The sequence below is a fragment of the Callorhinus ursinus genome, unplaced genomic scaffold (genome assembly GCF_003265705.2).
Source record: "Callorhinus ursinus isolate GAN/ISIS: 27379988/994484 unplaced genomic scaffold, GSC_fseal_2.0 scaffold7, whole genome shotgun sequence".
Taxonomy (NCBI): Eukaryota; Metazoa; Chordata; class Mammalia; order Carnivora; family Otariidae; genus Callorhinus; species Callorhinus ursinus.
The window spans coordinates 75,294,649-75,296,429 of NW_027397069.1; positions in this window are offsets into that span (position 1 = coordinate 75,294,649).

Consider the following 1,781-nt stretch of genomic DNA (forward strand, 5'->3'; position numbering starts at 1 on the left):
TCCTGGGAATTGCTTCATTCGAGACCAATTACTCCTGGGAATTGCTTCATTCAAGAACAATTTTTCCTGGGAATTGCTTCATTCAAGACCAATTCAGGAGAGGCCAGAGTTTTTCCACAAAGCCAAGTCAAAAAATATTCCCTATATTGCTCAGTGCCTACAAATTAATAAGACAAATGCAGGTCCATCAAGCAGCAGGCTCACCCTGAGCACCTAGCATGTTCTGTGGTCCTGGGAAGAGGGCAGAACTTTCTCTAGGAGCTGGTATGTTCAAAGATGAAGACATGTGAAAAGAGGGCGACAAATTAAGGCTTATTTTCAATGTTTACCTTTAACAAAATGAGGCTTTTAACCAAGAAGAAAAAAGTCAGCAATATGATTATGCTATTCACAAAATGATTACAGGATTTACAAAAGTATTAATTTGTGCTATGATCTGCTAATTGTATATATGTCTAAGCTCATGTGGAAATAACTTCAAATATCCAAACTTAAGACCCTTTTCCATCTTAACCTCTTCTTTTCTTCCTTCTCTACTCTGGAGGACACAAAAACATATATTTAAGATTTTCTTCCTTACCAAGTCTGGTAAGGAAGAAAACACCAATACACAGAAAAACAGCAAAAATCACACAAAACAGAACAAATCCAGGTTAAGACTTAAGAGCTGAAGGAAGTCTAGCTAGTCCCCAAATAGGAGCAGCTGTGATATACAATTAGCCGCACACTAATTATGCAAATCAGGAGAATAAGTCTGGGAAAACACGGATAAGGAAGTTGAACAGCAACCTATTAATCGGGAGACAGACACTAAAACCTAAGGTGAAATTTTTCAATGGGGGAAAGTGAGTCAACTTTCAATCTCCAAACCATCTTTACCAGCAAGCTTCCTACAATGGTTCTAGAGCCTTCCTTCATTCCACCTCAGAGTTCTAAACAGCGCTGCCCCCGCAGCTCCCGGCGGCGGGGCGGGGTGGGGGGAGGGGCGGCGACTGAAGGGAGGGGCCTACCGGCCAGCTCCCCACCATCCATCCTGAGACACCTCCCACCTCAACACTGATGTGTGCTCAGACCCAGGAGGTTCCTCTACTCCACCCGGCTTTGCTTTAAAGTAATTTCTAAAAAGCCGATTCAGCACGTCTCTCAGATGGGCCATGTAAAGGCTTTTGGCAGCTCCTGGGGCTTTGTCTCTTCATCAACGACACTCCCTCATATTCTAAGATTTAGAGCGGGAAGGTGGGGTAGTAACCGCGGGAAAAAAATTCACGTTCGCCCATACAAGAATGGCCTAAATTGGCCCATGGCAATGGCGCGCCAGTTTTACGAGGAAAAGTCGATGCTTTCACACTAATGGCGGCAATCATGGGAAATCCATTTCTGAGGCTAGATCTGCTCTGTCAGGGTGAATCATCATCTTTGCTTCACATAAAACTGACCTAAGGAAAGGTGAGCATGAGAGCGAGTGAGCATGCCTGCACTTCCACACTGGCTGTTCTTTGCAGGAATCATGAACCAAGTTACCTGAGCAGGTAACAGCCACTGAGGCTTGATGCCCCTTCCCCAACGTGGCCTGGCCTGCTCTAGCAGTTTTAATTCTCCGTCCACTGCATCTCGAGACATCAAAATACCCAAACAAGTGTGGACGATGAGATTCATAATCCGAAATCAAGCTTCCAGAAGAACTGAGCAGCCTAGGATCTTCTCCAAAAAGCCTATCCATGCTCCCCTTTCATGGTGTGTGTGTGTGTGTGTGTGTGTGTGTGTGTGTGTGTGTGTGTGTG